The sequence below is a fragment of the Ixodes scapularis genome, unplaced genomic scaffold (assembly GCF_016920785.2).
Source record: "Ixodes scapularis isolate PalLabHiFi unplaced genomic scaffold, ASM1692078v2 PGA_scaffold6__148_contigs__length_123643588, whole genome shotgun sequence".
Classification (NCBI taxonomy): Eukaryota; Metazoa; Arthropoda; class Arachnida; order Ixodida; family Ixodidae; genus Ixodes; species Ixodes scapularis.
Window position 1 is genome coordinate 81,613,261 of NW_024609881.1, and position 21,003 is coordinate 81,634,263.

Here is a 21,003-nt window from a genome sequence, read left to right on the forward strand (position 1 = left end):
CCTTCGGAAATTGATCTGGTGCACAATTATATACCAATTCAGATTCTGCCGCCAAATGCCGCGGGGAAACGCTATATCCCTTAAATTAATACCTTATTCTTTACGTGTGTGTGTTTTTACCCGCAATTTTAGAGCGCAGCTCTTAGGCGCCCGTTTCCGGCTTGAGCGGCGTCGCCGTTGGCGTAACCAAAGTCATCCCAAGGTCACCTGACCCCTGAGGTCACGTGGTCCCCTCCCCAAGGTCACGTGACCCCCCAAGGTCACGCGACCCCCTGAGGTCACGTCACCCCTCCCAAGGTCACTTCACCCCCAAGGTGACCCCACGTGACCCCCAAGGTCACGCCTCCCCGAGGTCACGTGACACCCCCCCCCCGCCCGAGGTCACGTGACCCCCCCCCCCCCCGGAGCATATTAAACAATGAGGGGAGGAGGAGGAGGAGGGGTCTACCCTCCCCTCAGTACCCTTCACTCCTCCTCCTCAAGAGCTGCGCTCCAATTCGGCGTTACAGGGATTTGTAAACGGCTTTCACTTTCTTTTAAATTTATTTATTGTTATTTATTTACGATACTGCGAACCTTGCGGTCAACGCCGGAGAGAAACAAAAGTTTGTACGAGCATAGCAAGTACATTCCAGCACTCGGACGAATCACTACAGCAGCACAGGCGTGGTAGTTGCCCCCTCTGCATCTTTTAAATGCACATTCGACATGGGAAGTTTCCAGTAATATGCTAGTCAGGCAAACACTCGCATAATACCAACTCGAATGAGTTAAGATCATGGCAGCTGACAGCTTCGTTGGGCAGAGCATTCCGTTCAATATTTGTTCTAAAAAAAAAAAAAGAAGAGAAAAGGGAACTTGAAAACATCATTTTTATATTAGTAAGGGGCAATCGCCTTGATGTTAGTGGTCCCCTGGGAGCGTGATGTTGAAGGCCGCAGGTACAAGTGAGGATCAATCTTCGTCATTTCGTTGGCGATACAAAATAGTTCTTTTAGTCTTGCCATTTGTCTTCACGAGGCTAAAGAGTTATTCGGTGTGTTCGGGTGTATTCTTTCTCTTCTTCATTTTTATCATGGTTAGTTGGTGCTTTTACATTACGTTCATGTCTCAAAATATTTAAAAAAAAAAAATTAACACAGAAAAACTGGATCAAGAGTGCCAAGCGAGTTTCAAGGACTTGTTTTTGGTTTCGTTTTTGTTTTTGTACAGTGTTCGTGAGAACCCGTTCTGAGCATGAGCATTCAAGAACGCTTTCAGTGAAGACCACGTTGCACTTGACGTCGTTTCGTGTCGGTCAGGGTACATTTTTACTTTTATATACTATTCCTTTTATTGTTTTTCTTATTGCTCCGCTTACAAGTTTCTTTACAGGAGGATTCATAGATATAAAACATTGATTGATAAAATACGACACGTAATATGAACATGGGAGCGTGATAATCAACATGTAAGTGATGATGAAGATGGAAACATCTGACATTAAATGAAAAAGAAAATACATTAAAAAATATTCCGAATTATTTGATTGAAAGCGATCACCGGTCACTGATGCTGAATAGAAAGGCATGCAGAAGGTTCCATGGCAAGGCACGTTTTCTTTTTGGATGAGTGCTAAGAGATCGACCTGTTGGCGAACAGTGTTTGCTAGCCGTTCGTCTACCTAGTGTTAACTATAAGCCAGCGACCATGTTCTTGGAAGAGCGGGACAAGGCATTACACGGTTGGAACCTCGGTAAGGTGTCGTTAAATCCGCACCGTTCTCACGCCCTTTGGCCGGATCCAGTCTCGGGAAAGTGATTCTCTTTGGGCGCTAATGTCTTCGATGGTGCTCCGTTGATTGCACATCGCGCTCCTCCGAGCCCATTTTATTGCATCGGTAGTAAAAGGACGTCTTTAACGAGTAATCGCTCCGAAACTTGGGAATAGCGTATGGTTTCCCTACACTCTAGTTTCTGTTTCTTTTTCTTTTTTTTTTTGTATTTTTGTAGTCTTTTTGTTTTTGTCTTTATTTGGTTTTGTATTTTGAAACATATGTATACTAAATTCATTAAAAGGACCATGAAATGACCTTTTTACTTTTTCCAGATAACTTTTACATTAAACCGTCAATGTTCACTGAATGCCGAACAGCCATCCGTTTTCGTCTCGGTTTATTAACTTCTACACAAAAAATTATTGAAATATCGACTTTTTCTTTCTCTCCAACTGACCGCAAAACAAGCCGTGACGTACGCTGTTTCCGGAACCGGAAGTTCTCTCGGCAGTAGGAGAATGGGAGCGTTAGCGGCGACGAATTGGGGTGCGCCGGTAGGTTTTACTGCGCTGATGTCACCGACGTATTTTCTGAATCGGCGCCTCTCATCGCCGCATCGCAGCTGAGCGAAATTCAATGAGATATGTTAAGCTACAGCGACAGCATGGGTCTAGTCCCATACGCCGGTATGCCTGTTGGGAAGTGCAGCGAGTCTTCCGGTGAAGACTCCAGAAGTCAACCCAACTGTCATTGTTGGTAAAAGGCGGCCCGTGTCAGTCGTTTGCAAAGCGACGTAGATGGAAACAAATTGCCGCGGCGTTTTTCGCGGCCTCGGAGATGCAGGAGCGAGCCGACGTTAAAAAAGATACGTTTGAACTTCGAGTGTCAGCAGCAAGAGCCACGTAAATACCTGTTCACACTCGGAGCGGACGCTCCGAGTGTGAACAGGTATTGTTGGTAAGCGCTTCGGGACCGATCTTTTGCGATTGCAACTCGATACTGACGCGACACTCGGCAAAGAAAGGTTGGACCAACATTGCACGTATACCTCCCACGAACTGTTATAGCTCGACAGTGACGTGCAGTCTGTCAGAATAAAAATGGCATACCAATAACAAAGTGTACATACCGTGTTACGAAGGTAATCCATACGGCGTTTATTTCAGCTCTAATCACACAAAACAAGAAGATAGAATCGACGAGACTCCCTTTTCGACGAGTTTTCGTCAACACTGCCTCGGAAAACAAGGGGAAGAGATTGACCTTACCTCTTAATCTATAATTGAGGTCAGCGATGAAACTATAATACAGGAAGGGTCCACAAGGGTAGCGCGGGCATATTCCATTCAGCACGCCAGCCGGTCGTAGACAGACGGTCTTGCGACGAAGCAACGCTGCGCCGAGTCGGAGTGCCTGCTAGGCCTATATTCTGAGCAGCTCGCTTCGTTGGAGTCGGTGGATTCGTGGCCGTTGTCGCTCTTCTCGGGTGTTTGTGGATCCAGCGTTCTTGTTCGTCGTGGTCTGTTTTAAGTACTTTTTTTCTTGCTGCTTGAAGTCGGCACGCGCGAGAAGAACACGTAGAAAAATAAACGTTCAGTCAGTCAGAGTTTTGAGAGGAAGGAAATCAAAGGAAATAAACGTTCGTCGGTCGTCACGACCCAAGTAACTGAAGTCGGCCCTGCCCTACTGCGTACGTGCAGTAGTTGCTTCGTTTACCACACGATAGATGGCGCTTGGCTCTCAGCATTATCAAATTCGGCAATTTTCGCCACACATCTCTAATTATGCTACAAAATGTGGATCTGAATATTATTTAACAAAAATTTTAGGAAACATTTGCCGGCTATTTATTGTTTGTGATCGCGGTGCTGGTGAGGTAGACTCTTACCCAATAGGCGACGTGGATTCGGCTGACGTGCTCCGTTTCCGCGGATGCATCGTAGTGAAAAGGCAGAGAGCTTTCGAAGGAAAGAAGGCGCAAAAGAATCCAGTTTACTTTTAAGAGTTCTATAGCAAATAATTTTTTTTGGCTCCCTATTTTTGTGTTTTTGTGTTTCTTTTCACACCTTTTACGACGTGCGGTGGATGAAATTCGATTTTAAAATCATTTCATGGTCCCTTTAAAACACCAACAACGCTTCAAAGTGCGACTTCACTACTGTCTTCCTCTCTCTCTCTCTCACTCTCTCTCTCTCTCTCTATATATATACAGTATATCCTTGCAGTTTATTCGTTGGATGAATTCATTCATATCGAAATGTTGCCCACCTTTTTCTTAACGTTTATTTGAGTAGGATTTTTTGGAATTTTCAGTCTGTGCGCACGGAGAGTGCAACAAAACACGGAATTTTCACATGGTTTTTAAATACATATTTTGTTGTTTTTCTTTGTTGGTACTACTGATGTTTATAAGTAATACTGACATACTTGAATAAAACGAGTAGAAGATAAAATATCAGAGAAAAATAAATAGCTATCCAAATGTTTACGTACGTGTTTCCTTAAGATTTTTTTAACGTCGTTATTTAGTTAGAATTGCCCGTGCTAAGCGTCGTTACGACTTTAGGAGTGGCACGTCAACTTTTTAAAAGCAAAGACGAACTGCATGTTGGCTTCACCGCAACAAAGGTTTATTTGCGGCGAAGCCCACTTCGCTCGTAGTCCGAGTTTTCTTTTTGAGCACGTATTCGCAAGCCCCATTTTTTTCTTTCCGTTGTTTTTTATTCCATCTTGTAAATGTCTTTCTGAAAAAGAAAAGAAAAAAAGTGACAAAGCCGCTTTTCACAATTCTCGAACTTAAATTGGTTTAGCGCAAACCCTAATGGACTCATTAGGGTTTCCGTGCCTCTTTCACTGAGCTTCAGTTTGACCCTTTTCTTTATCTTAACTTTTGAAAAAACTAGAACGTATGGCTTCTTTCTCTCGCCAAACAACTAAGCCAGTCTTGCTCGTCGTTTCTATTCCGTTTACTTTTTTATTATTATTACTTTCTTAAAATCCTAACTTAATAGTCTTTATGTTGGGAGAGTAAAAACCCGGGCAAGCTGGTGAATTACTGCCGTAGTTCGAGGCAAAAATTAACACAAGACATATACACATATCGTCTAAATTTTTTCTTTTTTTTTTCTTTCGCGGTTTTCGAGTTGCCTCAAATTTGCACAGTGTGACTTTCTGTTCTTCGACGGTCTTGACTTCTTACGCCATAAAACCTCGCGAAACCGGTGTTAGAAAGTGTTCTAACTCTTTTGTGTCGTTAATTTGCTGCCTAAGAGAGCGACAAGTCGTAGCTGGTTAGTGCTGCGTTCGCTTCCGGCCTCCTTTAGTTATAGGTGGCGCTGCGATCTCATAGTGTGCCTGGTAACACGGTGCCTGTGAGGCGTCCCGTGACGTAATTCTGTGACGGTACTGAGATTCGTCATAGGCGCCACCTGTAGGGAACACTACAAATTGCCGCAATTGATTTTTTTTTTTTTCACGCTTTATGAACGCAGTGTTTATTTTAACCTGTACAGACACCGAAGGGACTAATTCCAGGATTGCCTGATCCCTATGATAGAGCAGAGGGGCACAGATTGCGAGGTGGAATTGTTTTACGCTCAACTTTCCCGCCAGGTTTAGCGCGGAAACGTTTCCCGCTAAATTTGGCGGGAGAAACTAGATCGGTGTGTGTATGTATATATATATATATTCTGACTGCATTCCCTCTTTAAATTTAGCGGGAAAACCTAAAATGGGGTGTAATTATACACCGATTTCATTTTCCCTCTAAATTTAGCGGGGAAATGATTTGTTACTTTCGCGTTACGTTTTATTTTAAATCTTTTTTTTTCCCTAATTACACACTCGGCCCAACCACCTTATGGGTCAAAATTAAATCGTTTAGTAGACGAAGCCCGTCACCCTTAATATTCATCGCAACCGGGATCCCCGATGACGGCGATAGACCCGAAACTCGTCGAGGCAAGCCTAACCTTCGCTAAAAGGCCAAGCGAGGGCCCTCTCTCAGGAACATTAACCAGCGACCGACGCGACGCCCGGCGTGAATCGAAGCGAACGAGATAAGACGTAAAGCAAAAATATAGGAAAAAAACAAAACAATAAATAACACAACCGATGTCGGCGTGGCCGTTGATCTGGGACCCGGTGGTATGCGCCCGTTTTCCTCCGGGTGTTCCCTTCTAATGAATTACCGATAAATAAATAGGCACCGAAGCAAAACAGCCCCCGTTGGCTCGTGAGCGGAGGACGCCCTCTATCTACTCTCCCTCTCCTTTCTTTCCTCCTCGCTCTCAACGACCCCCTCTCCTCGCCCTTCGGCCGTCCGGTCACGCTGGCTTCTGATTGGTCGATGGGCATTGGACAACGCCACGTGGCAGACAGGCCGGTTGGGAGGGGGAGGGGAGGCTGCGTCCTTCTCTCCCTCGGCTAAATTAATTAAGAAGATAACGAGCTGTGACGTCCGTCAGGGGACTGAGGAAAGGGTAGTAGACTGGTACCCGAGTACCGCTAACGCCGACAACTAAAAGATTAAAAAAAAAAAAAAAATTGTAAGCGGAACAGTTTGTGTAGCGCACAGTACGAGATGGGAGCGAGTAAAGCGTTTGTTTGTTTGTTTGTTTATCGGTGTTTCCAGACAGTTACGGGCTTTTCTGGTGTACGCCATAACACGGACACACACGAAAAGCGCACCAAACATTCTGCCGTCTAAGCATTCTAACTGTACGTGAAAATGCCGAACAAAACAAGAATCCACATATGCCATGAGGGTTATTGTGTGACATCCTTAAATGGCTAAATGAACGAGGAAATGGTTCACTGCGTAGAAAGACTCAAATCGGCGTAGCGCAAACGATCTGTTGTAGAATGCTCTGTCGTGCCAACCAGCGGGCAAGCACGCAGTCCGAGGAGTCGCAACTCAAAAGGAGGCGACGCCACGTAGCGGAGAAGATGCGAACTAGCGAAGCGGGGCTGGCGATCGCTGGCTAAACCAATCACGCACAAATGAGGGCCGTGACGATGCACTTTTTGTCGCGCCTTGACTGACTGCATCGCTGTGGCCGGACTCTTATTTATTAATTTATTTAGAGTACCCTCGAGGCAATAGTGCGTTAAAAAAAGGAATGAGATGGGGAAAAAAAAAATAAAACGGTAATAAACATTAGATTATTTCTTAAACAAAACAATATGAGTGATATTAGGCATCGAAGCGGGACGGCGGTTCCAATCATTCGACGTTTTGGGGCCTCAGAGACTACTGAAAAGACGACGTTTTCAAACCGACGCTTTTTACTATGACCAATGCGAGAAGAAATGTAGGATGCTGGATTTATTGATTTGTGACGAAGTACAATGTTCTTATAGATTTTATATATGTATAAAAAAGTCGCAAATGATGGATTATATGGCGATGCCTTGTGGGAATCTGATTTTCGCCGCTTCATTATTGCCAAACGCAGACTTGTTTGTAAATAGCGCCTTGACCCATATAGTTGTACTAAGAGCTGTATCCATCGACGGCGTATGTAGAGATTCACCCAAAAGATTCTTCGCCAATGTGCTGCAAGGCAGGATGTCTCATCTTGAACACACTTATGACGTCATTCCACTTATGATAAGTCATTACACTTATGATAAGTGTAATGACGAGAGGTCGGTGCCTTCGATTTAACTCACGTAGAGACCTCATCATGGATCATAATGATTCATATTGATCTTTGATCGTGGCCCCCCTTGGCGCATGCGGGTAAAAGCGCTGTGACAAAAATAAACTGATTCTGATTCTGATCCCCGAGAGGGTGCCACGTGACACCCCTTCGGCGCTGGATTGGCTGCGCCCTGTCTCGGCTTTAGACGGATTATAGTCGGCCGGTTAGTTTCTTCTTTCCAGAGGTCGATACGAGCTACCGAAGCCAATCCACAGTCACTGGATTGGCTAGAGTGACCCTTAGCGTTCGTCGCGCACTATCGAAAGGTAAAACGCAGTACGGCGTTCGGTGGGTTTCTTCGACTTCTCGTGGGCGGGCAACCTCCCCGCCGATGGGTGACTTGATTAATGGCCGAGGCTACATCCACGCGCGGGGACGTAGCCAAGTCGGGAGGAGATACGGCTCCATCCACGCAAAAGGTCACGTGACTTATAATCTAAGGAGATAATTTGTTTTCATGTACATGTTATGCTTTCTTATAAGTAAATATAGGATATAAAAATAAAGAGGTTACATTTGATTGTTGTTTTAAAATTAATATGTCACGTGACCTTACAAATTTTTAGAGAATTCATCAATTGTTTACTGTATCCTAAGACTAACAGCAAATATCATGCATCATAAAAATAGTACCAATATATATCTTTAGAGCTATGATGTCCAGGAGTCACACAGACGTGTGGGCGGCGTGCGTGCCATCCGTGCGTGCGGGCTGTGCGGGTGCGGCCTCCGGGGCCTTCGCCCATGTGTGCATCGCTGCTGAGGCGAGGCGGAGGGTCTTCGTCGTGTGTATGGTTGGCTTGGTTCGAAGCGTTTTAATGTGAGCTTATGTGTATCGAAGGGGACAAGTACTTGCCCACCGCTCCGTACGTTCTTGACTTGCGCGCACGCTCGCAATCACAAAGATGGTGAGAAAAGGGAAAACGTGCATTAGACCCATTAATAACAAACATACTGAGAGCATTCAATCGAGAAAACTGGGTAAAAGATTCCAGAAACAGTTTATTTCATGACAAATAAAACAGTAGCCGATGCACCGATGCCACTCGTTCACGAGATCACCGATAAACACGAAGCCCTCCTTGCGGCAGAACTCCTTGCAGGAGCCAGTTCACGTCTCTGTGCTGATCATGCAACGCCTGGATCTCGGCACTCTGACTACGCTGACACTCCATCGAAGAGAATCTGTTCTCCCGCCTCGGAAAGACGGAAGAAAAGGCGATCTGCATCGTCGATTGCGTTCCAAGATCTGAGCGGCCAGCCGACGATACTTGTCAACGTACTCGCTGGCACAAACGCTGGTGTTGTTTCTGCCAAAATCGAGCAGGGCGTCAGACACCTTGAAAAACAGAGCCTCGATCCTAATGCCACTAAACGCCCGCACTTCGACAGCCACCCGGTTATTCGAGGGGAAATACTAGGACAACTATTTCACCGTCGAACCCCCGGCAACCAAAACTTGAGGCAGATCAGAAGCGCGACCGTGCTAATACTCAAACGGCCAAACCCCTTGTCCAAGAAAACAGGAAAAAAAAAAAGAAAAAAAGAAAACGCTTCAGAGAAAGTCAAACCCGCTTGCGGAACACCAGACAGGCGCAGTAGACAGTAGTCCGCAAACATCAGGAACGCAAGGTGCAATGGCCGCCGAGCAGATGGAAAAACAATGGGAGGCTAGACCGGAAGTTGATCGAAGTGCGCCGGAAGTGACGTAGTGCGTGGATGGAGCCTTATCTCCTCCCGACGTGGCTACATCCCCGCGCGTGGATGTAGACACTCCCCTTGATTAATAGCCACGATGTGCGACGGGTCGCCGTAGCTCTCGTGTTCCGGGCGAGAGGACGCGAGAGTGGAAAGGGCGCGACAGAGAGAGAGAGGAACGAGAACAACAGACCAGGCGAAAACGTGAAACGACTGTAACCATGCTTGTGTTCCTTCTTTATTGTTTTTCTTTTGTCTTTCCGCGCGCGGTCATCGCACGACATTTTGGGCTCGCGTTCCGCTCGGTCTGATCTCGACTCTTTTTCGGTCTTTCTTTTGTTTATTATGCCGTACTTTAGTGGTGTCGTTCTCTCTGAGATTAAGAAATACTCGTCCAGATTCGAATTCGTATAAACATATTGTGATCTACTACACTGGTCTGTCTGCATATAACAAACAACGACGAAAATAATAATAATAATAAGTATAGTTATAATAAAATTAAGAATAGTGATGATAATACTAATAAAATTGTGTTGTCGGGAACTTACGGGACCTGTAGTCCGTCACGAGGAGACGGGGAAATATTTTGGAAGTTAAACGCGAACGTTGTGAGTGTAGGGAGATTTGGAGGAATCCGTGGACGAAGCGTTGCGCGAGTCGGGGGAAGTTGGTTAACGGGTTCTACTCCATTAGGCGCTTTCATCGATTCGTTTCGTTAAAGGTCGACGACACTTCTCCGAAATAAGGCTGATTTCGCGGGCGAGCTGGTGAGCGGTCGTGCCGAAAAACCCCGGAGACGACGGAAATACGAAGGGAAAGCGAACAAACAGTCTCAAAACATAGTTGCTCGTTTTATTTCCAGTCATTTATATACATATATACAGCATTATATACGCCGCTGTCTTGCTTCCGGAGTCTGTAAATCATCTGATAGTCGAGCCGTACTAATTCGTGCCCGCAGTTACCAGAGTGGCGCTCAGACGTAGCATTTTTGCATCCATAGTGGCCAGACTATGCTCCGTTTCACGATAACTTGGCGAACTCTGGGGGCTACGGCCCCCCCGCGACTGTCAGAGCGAGGTCCCTGGCAACACGTCACGGGAGCGTTTGTGTCCCTGCGCCGAATGCGAGGCCCGGAGGAACCGGCTGTCGTCTGTTGGTAAAGAGTCGTTTGCTGCGAAACCAACCAACTTCGGATGAACATCCACCGCCGCAACATTGCCGTCCGCTAGACTAGCGAGCTCTTCGGGAACAGCTCATGGCACAACCATACGCTCAATTTACCCGCGAATCTGTGGCGGGTGCTAATGCCAAGACGATGTTTTGAGCGGAAGTGATCCATTCCAGGGCTGTGATTGTTCAAACATCGTTCGAAAGCCACGTTGTTATCGGAAAAGGCTTGATCCGAATTCAGTATCGTTGAAAAGTAACATGTCGTCGTCTTTCTTCCTTGTCGTGTAGCGTATAGTGTCGATAGAGATGCAGCCGCGCGACTTCAATTGCCGTTAAAATAAAACGATGCCTAGAAGTTAGAACTACTTTTTGAGGCGGACGGTGCTGTTGCTGTGACGGTACGAGGCCTTATTGGGTCACGGGGACCGCATTCTCCACAGCGAAACAGAGTATAGCTTATGGAGTCGTATATATGTACTCGGTAAATATTCCAGCATCGCTGTTGTCGCAAACCCTTTTAAGGCGCCACCATATATGAATAAAACAAACGGCCGCCTTCTAAGCTACATATTTAATCTCGCAGGCACGTCGCCTGGCCCGCATATTGCGTTGGTCGTCTGGTTTCGGCGGCGGCGGGAGGCGGTGCAGTGTTGCCAACCGCATGAACATTTCACGTTGGAAGCAGCGGTGGCGAAGCCCCTCGCTCGGCGTGGTCGGCGCGAGCGCGTTCCTCGGGACCGCCATATTTTATTTAATTTACCCGGCCTCCGGTGGATGTCGCGGCGCGTGCTTTGTGCTGCATTCGGTGTTATTACATCTACTCACTTATGGAACTTCCCATATTAGTCCCGAGAGCGACCACAAGCGTCGCTGCGGTCGCCCCACCCCGAATGGGTGAGGTGTACTGTGACGTCAGGGGAAGGACTCTGCTTCGAGATCTCGCATCCGGCTCGCTTCGCAGCACCGGTTTCCTGGTTCGGCCGTAGTGTGCCGCAAGTACCTCGAGCAGCGGGACCTTGTTTACCCGGTGTACAAAACGCTAGGTTAGGCCGATCCCGACGTGCTACCGTACCTTCTATAAGCGTGCTTGTTACTTTGACCTTTATAATTGGGTTGAAAATCCCGAAAGCTAACGGCATAGGCAATTCCGCCAATGAACCTCCCGGTCGGTCCACACGGCACGAGGCAATCGTGCAAGGGGTCGGTGAAGCGGCGGCGTATTTCAGACGCTGGAATTCTATTCCTTGCATGTTCGTGATTTAAAATAAATATTACATCCCGCTTCGCGGGCCTTTCATTGTATTCATATCAAAGGCCTTTGGGCGGTCGGCCAATTAGCTCGCGAACCCGACTCTGCGGGTGCCACTCTGTGCTGGTTCGTCTGAAGGCCTTTCGGAGTGCTCGTGGAACAAGGTTGCTTTGCATCAATGTAGCTTCTTCGTGGATTAATGCTATAGTTTGTAAACGTATGCAAGCATTTTTTTTTTGAGAACACGCACAATTACTGGACATGTGTTTGTGCGGTAGCAGGAAAAACGGCCGGATTGCCCTCAGTTGCTTGTATGAGATGTATTGAACTGCCTAAAATATGCGCAGCAATGGTACCGTACTTTGGAATGTTTATACTTTTTCCTGGCATTGTTCTTTTATTCCAGCCTTGTGTGTTCGGGAAAAACACGGTTTAGTATGAATTGTCATTTTAAAGGAGACACTGCTGCAGGTGCCCAAAAGCTTCCTCAGCCTCTAAACTCCCTTTAGCTGGACTCTCTGACAACAGAGGACAACAGGAGGAACAGCGAGTATTCGAACGGCTGTCCAGTGGTAGATGCTGCACTAATAGCAGAAAATGTGAAACCTGTGAAGGGTGGCAGCTTACGTGATTAAAGCTTCTGGTATTTTAGCTTCAGGACAATTTGATTTAGCTAAAATCTCCATTTTAGAGCCTAAGGGACTAATAACGGGCTAGACACCAAAGGCCAAATGCGAGGAATATAAACAGATATAAACAAATAACTGTATATGCCCGTGTTCGTTCTTTCCTTACTTTATCTCTGTACTTCGACTTTCTCACTTGTGATTCTCTCTCCGTGGCCCAGACTACATTTAACATGTTGCGCGAGCAGCATGCAGCTTTTCGGCTTCGGCGTTTTTGTTTAAAAATAGAGATACAAAAAAAAAAAAAAAAACCGAAATAGTATACATAACTTACCTGTTCATTCAGACCATCAGTAGTATTCATTGTGTGAGATGCAAATTTAAAGTGATGCTTCTGAAATTGTAACCATATTCCTTCATTTTCATATACCAGCCGCGATTCATGCGTTGCCTGCCCTGTCAACCATGAATGCAATGTTGGTTGAAGATTCGCCTGCAGCTACAGGTCATACCACATTAAAGTCACATATGAAAATTTACACTTCCTACAAAAAACGCGCAAAAAAATTCAATAGAAACGAGCGCGCTGAAAGCTAACGTCCTCCCAGCCTCCACAGGGCGAGCGGAGCGAGTCAGGCAAAAATTTTGTCCTCCCCGTGACGTCACCCCGGTTCGCCGTAAGGGGGCGCCACGCAAACTTCTCGGGGCTAATACCACGTTAGGGAGCACGGCCTCTGAGTGCCTGTAGCCTTTGCTGAGGCGGGCTCACGGTTCCCAGACCGCTGCCCCAAACGGCGTTTGCTCACACACAGTTGCCAGGCCAGTTTTTGAAGCCTTCTTGCAGCGGTGGCGCTACTGGCAATTTATGATATTTTCGTCCGCTTGCGTCTTCTCTCGACAAATGTAAAAAAAAAATTAAAACAAATGGGTATGGAAACGCAGTTTTCTTTCTTGGGAACCAGGGACGACTCGGTGAATCTTCCGCAAGCGTGTTGCGTACGAAAGGAGCCGAGCATTTGAAAGGCGCGTTGATTTTCTACAGAAACACGCCGTAAAGTGATGTCAATGAAAATTAACCGTCTTTCGCCCTGCACCTTACTCTTTTGTTTAGGTTTACTCGCCGGAGTGAGTGTCTTATTTTTTGCGCTTTTGTTGTTGGTTATTATTTCGCATTGTTACATGTGCCATTTCTTGTGTAATGCTATATTGAAAAAGGGCTCCTAGCGAGTCAGTACATGAAATTAACGGTAGTTGGCGATGATGACAGCTGCTGGATGAATGGATAGATGGGTGAATCCTGCTGAGCCCTTTGATTCGGGCGGTAGCTTACGCCACCTAGCCAATGCGCTTTAATGCGGAGCGTGCGGCCTCTCTCAGGAGGGACGCAAACCTCCTCCAGAACGGAAGTTGCACCACTTGAGTTGATCTAATAAGGTTCGCTTCAGTCGTCGTCGCCCCGCACGTGCCCGCATTGCGCTGGGAGTGAGTCCAGACGATGTAGACGCCATTAAAAATTGAACTCGGTTTCCATGGCGAGGCCCGGGGATGGGCAAGGGCGGCGGCGTCACCGGCGCCGCTCGTTGCCCTGGCAACCGTTGCTAGGGGCGCGAATAGGGAGAGCGAGTTCCTCGGGGGAGGAGAGAATTTTCCCCGTTTTCCCGATGCTGCGTTGTGGTTGCCGGGTTGGATCGGTCCGGATCGGGATATAGGCCTTTGGCGGATAGGGGATGAAATGTGTTTGCGCATAATGTTTACATTGGTGGGGCTGTTGACGCATCACTCATACTTCGTCGAAAATACGCTTCGTTGGCAAGATTTTTTTTTTCGCGATACGTCTGGTTTATTGGGAAAGTTTCATTGCAGAACGATGCGGTTGTTTTAAGGGGCGCACGCAATTAGCCTACTCTCGAAATTAATTACTTCGTCATACTGCGGGCTTAGACGTTTAATTAAAAGGACTTCTCCGCTAAGCTTTCGAACGGTTAATTTATTTTTTTTTTTGAGCGGGGGGGGGGGGGGGGGGGGGGTACGGCTGCTTTTTGAGCGGTGTTATAGCGTCCCTGAATTACGGGATGTGTCGCCAACTTTGAGTCGGGAGATTTTAGGGATGCAGCCGAAATTAGCGACTCTGGAACTTGGGATGATAACATTCACCTGTGGCAACAACGGCGTGGACGTCATTTTCGGTGCACACTTTGTACTTGTGCCAAGTAAGCCACGCTTAGAATATTGACACTCCACTCATCGAATCTCGGGGGGGGGGGGGGGGGGGGGGGGCAGCCATTTTAGCGGGTGCATGCCTTCCCAACTTTCTGGGACATCAACGCCTCGGCGCACGAGAAAAATTTCCACGCAACAACAACAAACATCGCAGTGTTCCCCGGGAATATGTTCGGCGAGAGTCACAAAATGACAATACCTAGTAAGTAAACTTTTGGACGCGGGTAGGTTTTAATTCCGCGGCTCCACAACTTTTTTATGGGCCAGATTTACAAAATTCACTATTTCCGCTTTTCTTGACAAAAAGAATCGTAGTGTTCCCCGAGGAGTGTAATTTCCTGGGTATCGCAGAACGCGTGTCAATTGGAATTTCAATATTTCCTCAAAAAGTATACTTTTCTTTTTTTTTTTACGGATTGGTCTAGAAAGTTGGCCACGTTGGCGATACAGTTACGGCGTCGTCAGCGAGAACTCGGGCGTGGTATCGTTCGGCTCTTTTCGCGAGCCGTTTTATACCCTTATAACCATTAAGGCCCGTTCACACTCTTGCGACTGCTTGCGACCTCTTAAACCTGGGTTCCTTAAAACTTTTTAAACCAGAGAACACACTGGCGCCATCTATTGGGAAGCAGTGTAAACTCGGCGGTCCGGCATATTTTTTTTTTTTTTTTTATTTCTCGCGCAATATCCTTTTTTTTTTTTTTGGCTCGAAGAACTTTTGTCAATGTTATAAACGAGCCTTTCTATGGGTATTACGCACATTGGACCTCGGAAATCCCGCAAAACCTTCGCTTTTGTGAAATGCAGTTCTAGGGTCACCGCATAGATGGCGCCACAATGTCAGTGTGCTCCCTCATTCTAGAAACATTTAAGAAGTTGTAAGAGATCTCGTCTCTCTCAGTCGTACTCGGTCGCAAGAGTGTGAACGGGCCTTTATCTTGAGCAAGGAGCTGGTTAAGGTATCGTTATGCTTGACGCGTAGCTTTTTTTAGTGGTTCAGGTGCGTACGATATTGGCCCATGTGCACGATCCTCGGAAGCTTGACTTCTCAGCGCGCGTGCGTTTAGCAAGCACCATCCCATCGTCGATGGTTTAGGAAGAAGTAGGAAACTTTTGCCGCGTTTGGATTCGGCATCGGCGTAACTGTTTCTTTTTTTTTTTTTATATCTGTTTCGGTAGCCATTTGACTTCATTTATAGTATTAAACCTTGTGGTATTTCGGGTGTGATCGTCTGTTTGTTTCGATCTGAACCTCGAGCTGCGTTGCCCTTCAAAGTCGGGCGACCGTGATTCGCGTCGGAGGGCAGCTGACTTGCTCCAGTAATGTATTGGAAAAAAAAAAATGACACTTTCTGTGTATTCTTTTTTTTTTCGCGCATCGTTCTTGTGTGTGTGTTTTTCTTTTTTGGAAAGGGGGGGGGGGGGGGTTGAAAAACCGTTGGCAATGTTATTTGTAGACAGTACGTACATTTGTTCTCGGAGATACCGCAAAACCTTCGTTCTAGTTAAATGCACCGTCTCCAGGGCCACCTGATATAGGTGGCGCCAACCTGCTAGGGTAATCTTAGAGAGCCTCAAGCAAGAGTGTGGACAACTACTGGCAGGCAATACGTATTTATAGGCGCCATTAAATTGAAATTTTTTGCTGTGGGTCCAGGGGGCCACGGGTGGTTTTTTCAACGTAACTCCCGGGCATGCTTGCATATTTTACGCGAAGAATAAAATAACACTTCTCTTTAGATACCATTTCTTTTTTGATAGGATAAGTATGTTTTAAACGCGAAAAAGGCAATATTCCGCCTTCTCTAACGCCGCCATTAAATTTCAAACGCTCTGCATCATGGTTAGAGTTGTACACACTCTTGAGGCTCTCTAGGTATTCCCGTCGTAAGAAATCGCAAGAGCCCGGTCCCAATTGCAAACGCATTCACACTTTACGACCGACTCCGACACAACCGGTTTTTAAGTCGCTTGTAACTGTTTAAAAACCGCTTGTGTCGGCGTCGGTCGTGCTAGTCGTGCGTGCATGTGTTTATTTGTAAATTTGGAGATTGAAAGGTTGTTTGTTCTTTATGTCCTGCGAAGTTGTATGAAGCATTTTGACGGAGACAGACTTTTGGAATATATTTGGACCTCCGGTTTCAAAATCCTTAAATTGCTCGTCTTTGTTGATGTCGCGACAAAATAAGCTCTACCGTCAACAGCGCCGCGTGTAACCCTTCCGGATTTCAAACTCACTACGCGCCGCGAGCGCGTCTTGCCGTTTACCCGGTTGATCCCACCAGATCCGTCTGCTCGTCGCTACGCCCTCGCCGCCGTAGCACTTTGGAGATTTGGGGATTTGGTTTGGGGAAATAAAAGGAGGCAGCGGTGCGTCCCAACTTCATTTTTAATCATTTCGCCGCGCTCGCGTGCGTCGAGAAGGGTACAAATGTTTTATCAGTCGTCGTAGGCGAATCCGAAAACGTCGGCGCCGCGACGGATTTTTGGAAAACAGGCGTATTTCTCCTCGTTTCGCCTCGACGCAGAGCAGCGCTATTTTTCTTCCGTCCGTTTCCCGATTCCCTCTTTTCCCTTTGTGCGTATTCATCCGCGGTATCCGCAGCTCGCCGCTCGCAGTGAACGCGTTCTCCTTTGTGATGGCCGCCCCTTGGGCCGCCGTGCTCTTTGTGAGAGACGTTTTGGATTTGCATGGCGTGCGTGCTTCTGTGCACGTGTTTTTGTGCTTCTGTTCGTGTTCTGTGTATGTGTGTGCATGTCTTTTTATGGCTTTTGTGCTGCTCTTCGTGGTGTTATGTGCATATATCTGTGGCCTTTTTGAGTTTTTTTTTTTATTGCGATCTTATGTATCTGCGAAATGCATTTTTGTACCCTTTGTGCTTCGCTCTGTTACGAACTTGTCTGGATTTAGGGCTTCTGTTTGTGATGTGTTTGTTTGTGTGTATGTGACTCGACTTCTGTGCAGTTTGTTCTTGTGCTTTCGACGCGATGTATGTAAAAGTGTTGGTATATATCTGCGTGTGTGTGTGTATGTGTGTGTGTGTGCGTGCGCGCGCGAGCGAGTTAATGGTTCTTGCGGTCCTATTCAGCTTAATCTCGATGCGTTTGAGCATTTCTATATTTCGTGTACTGTTTCCTACTTATATCTGTATCTGTGTTTGTGTGTGATTGTAGCTGTCCTTGAGCTTTCCTTGTTTTATATTTTTCTGTCTGTGTGTTTGGGCTCTTGCGCGTATATGTGCAAACTAGGGTACCTTTTTTTAAGCTTCAGTTTGTACTTTTCCCCGCACTCGCGAATATTTCCGTGTTTTTTTTTTGTTCGTTTTGTTTGTTCCTGCGCTTCCAAGCGAACGTTTGATGTGCGTGTGTTCCCGCTTGTTTGTCGCTCCGGAAGAAGACTCATTTTTCTACGTCAACCGCTAAAATTTGGTCGTCTGCTCAAATTGTGTCGTATACGTAATGTATACGGCAGGGGAGTCGGGAGTTTCCTCTAGGGAAGAAGAGTACAAAGAAAAGGAATATATAGACCGACGGGAAAAAATTGGGGAAGTCGAGGAAATGGACTTTCGGCTCCGTGCTTTGTGGCTTCCATTTTTACCCTGATATATATGTTTTCTATTCCCTACATACGTTTTCCTTTTATTTTCGTGTCGCCTCCCCTATCGCAGTTCTTATCTCTCTAAAATTTGTTTCTGTTTCTCGTGTGTTTTCGCTGTGACTCCTCCCCTTTTCTTCCCTAGAGCATCATTTGTTCGGGAATTCGTTAAAATGTTGCAAAACAAAAAAAGTTCAAATTCTTTTTTAATAGGAAGCAGCACGATGTAGTATTTCGCGCGTTCTTGTATCGCTATATGTATTTTCCCTTCATTTTCTTTTTCGTCCAGTTTATCCGGCCGTGTGTTTATACCCGCCGTCTCGTGCGTACGACTCCGATAAGCTTCCCTATTCGCTCGGTAGGTATACGTTGCCCTAAACTTGAGTCTGCGGGAGGGACGAAGTTTCAACGGGACCTGAGGGGCTGCACGCAAGAACAGGCAACAACAACAAACAAAAAAACCGATCTGAATATCTTGCGTGCAGTATAAGCACGCACATACGTATGCGCGTCGGTATGTATGTCTATTCGTGTTTTTGTACGTTTTTGTTTGTTATGAATGTGATATACACCTCAGCAGTGGCGGCGCTGCCTATATGCAACGAGGCTATATACGCACACTGCTCAACCTCTCCCGTTGTGCAAATGCGCTCGTCTATATACAGCAGGTTGCGGTGTGTATATACGCATGATCAGGTGTTTCCGGTTTTGGCGAGAAAAAGAGCGAGAGAAAGACCGCTTTTGGCGAACTTAAAATTTTAGCGTCGTTCAACCGGTTACAACCCAAAGTCGGCCGCCCTTAGGACTACTTTTGACCGTTGGACTCCCCGGTTCAGCAGCCGCAATGCGGAGCCAATAAGAACTCGGCGTTCTAGCGTCCCGGCAACCACGTTTGAGGATAAGCACACCAGTCGGAGACGCGTTCCAATCTACAGGTCGTGAAAATAGCTAAACATATGTTTCCGTGTTTCCGTGTTTTTGTTTTAATATTTGCGCATACTTGTATTTATGATGAAACCAGGGCTCCCGTTGAACGGAGAGGGAAATCAAATATTAAACTGTTTGATCCCTAGCGTTTGGAGTAAGTTTGGTTCTCTTTTGAGTCTTTCTTTCCCTAAATTCCCGCGAGGGCTTTCAGTGGCGATCTTATTTCAAGTTGCGCTAGATTTCCCCTGGAGGGACGCGAAAAAAAAGGTTACAGCCGCGCTAACGTTTCGTCTAATTTTATTATCCCCCCGCAACGTTTGAGCTTCCCTATTTCCCCTTTTCCCTAACTTTCAGCCCAGTGTACAAAGTTCGGGGGCCGCGGGGTCAGAACCCTAGGGAGTTCCTTTTCCCTTCTTTCCTCCTTATTTTGTTCCGAAGAGCGAGAGAGAAAGTAAAACACGGGGAAGAAATAAGGAAAGGACTAATAAGAAAGAAAGCGTTCGTCGACCACCGTACGCCATTTTGTACCTCCTCCACGGTCCACTACCGGAGGCGCTGCGGTGTTAGTTACGTTCTCATTTTGTTTGCTATCTCGTTTAGTGTTTCCCTATTGATCTTTTTTTGTTGTTGTTGTGATATCTCGTTTTTCTGCCATGTTTTTATTTTACCCCAAGTCTCAAACTGCCGGCGTGGCCAACTCAGCTTGCTTGCGGGGTTAAATTGAATTCGAAATAGACCGCCGTTGTCGGGAGCTTTGAATGCCGAGGCATTTTTCCCGCTCTAAATTTCGTTGTCGGGATTGTGGATTCCACTTTTTTTGTTTGTTTCGGTTTTGTTTCTCTTTTTTTTTTGTTCCCTTGTGGTCGTCAACGGACTCCACACGCCTTCTTGTTTGTTTGTTTGTTTGCGTGTGTGTGTGTGCGCGCGCATGTTTATTGCGCAGTCGCGACTGGGGGAGAGGGGAGAGGAAGTCTAGGGTATAGGGGAAGACAGCAGCAAAATGGGAACTGTGCTAGGGAACGTGGGGGGGGGGGGGGGTGTGGAGAGAGGGAGAGGCTGGGAGGGTAAGTTAGGTGGTTGGAAGTTGACAGGGGAATGTCGGCACCCTGTTGTTCGGGACATTCTTCGAACGATTGCCCCGCGATGGCTTTTCCGCTGAATGTGAGATTTTTGTTGTTTTGTATGTTTTTGGGAAGGAACCGGGTAATCGATTATTTCGGTCGCGCGACTTTTGTGGACCGACTTCGCATTTGTTTGCGTCCGACGGGGCAGATTAAATGTTGGCACGGCAGTTTTAAAATAAAACAAACGACAACCGTAAAAAAAGAAGTAAAAGAGAAAGAAGAACGGCTAAACTAAGCGTTTTCCGAATTCTAGTTTGCCATCCCCTTTTCGGACGCATTTAATTAATTTTGACTATACCTCTGTCTGCAGCAGAAGCGAAATGGAACGAGGCATCCGTGGCTGAATTTCATGGAGATAATTTTCTCCGCCATTTCGTTTTTATAAGTTGTCTGGCGCGTGCGCCAGATCACCCGTTCCCCGGGTTCATTTTTGCACCAGCTAACGTGCCGTTCACCTAGTATATAGGCTTAGATCGATAGCCAGTGGCAACTGAAGGAACGCGGAACACGGCGATCGAGTCCCCAACATCTCATTATCTCCTCGTAGCCAATGAGAGTGCGGCATTCGCTGATAAGAGCGCGGACGAACCAATCGCGAAGAAAGAATTCTGATCATGACAGGTCGTGCGGCCGGGTGTGTGCTTAATGTAAGATCAAGGAAATGGAATACTTTGTGTGAAAGCGCCCTGTGGAATATCTCCAGAACAGCACGAAAACTACAGGACAGTCTCCACCCCATATAGATAAGCACAAATATCTCTTCATAAATAAATAAAAAAAAACAGGATACACACGAATGCTTTTTCGCTTTTTGTAACGTCACTATAATGATGCAGCATTTTGTGGTGACGCATGCGCACTGCCCGCAGCTTGGGGGCAAACGCGGACTCGGATTGTAAACGGCACGTTTTGATAAGTGTTTTTCCT

The 21,003-nt window shown here is 46.5% G+C and overlaps 1 protein-coding gene across 11 annotated transcripts in view; it reads left to right on the top strand.

Moving 5' to 3' along the window:
• The window catches only part of LOC8040096 (RNA binding protein fox-1 homolog 3), a 317,548-nt gene that overhangs the window by 213,761 nt on the left and 82,784 nt on the right, over positions 1 to 21,003 (top strand). The window lies entirely within an intron of this gene.